We start from the raw sequence: 610 nt of genomic DNA, 5'->3' as shown, positions 1-610 counted from the left end.
TGAATACAATGCGCATCCCTTGTGACCCTCCAGTAATTTATATATACTGTATAATAGTGAATATAGTGCGCATACCTTGTGACCCTCCAGTAATTTATATATACTGTATAATTGTGAATATAGTGCGCATCACTTCTGACCCTCCAGTAATTTATATATACTGTATAATAGTGAATATAGTGCACATCCCTTGTGACCCTCCAGTAATTTATATACTGTATAATAGTGAATATAGTGCGCATCCCTTCTGACCCTCCAGTAATTTATATATACTGTATAATAGTGAATATAGTGCGCATCCCTTCTGACCTTCCAGTAATTTATATATACTGTATAATAGTAAATATAGTGCGCATCCCTTCTGACCCTCCAGTAATTTATATATACTGTATAATAGTGAATATAATACGCATCCCTTCTGATTCTCCAGTAATTCATATATACTGTATAATAGTGAATATAGTGCGCATCCCTTCTGACCCTCCAGTAATTTATATATACTGTATAATAGTGAATATAGTGCGCATCTCTTCTGACCCTCCAGTAATTTATATATACTGTATAATAGTGAATACAATGCGCATCCCTTCTGACTCTCCCAGTAATGTAT

The sequence above is a fragment of the Lottia gigantea genome (assembly GCF_000327385.1).
Source record: "Lottia gigantea unplaced genomic scaffold LOTGIsca_2209, whole genome shotgun sequence".
NCBI classification, from domain to species: domain Eukaryota; kingdom Metazoa; phylum Mollusca; class Gastropoda; family Lottiidae; genus Lottia; species Lottia gigantea.
This window is presented reverse-complemented; position numbering follows the sequence as displayed.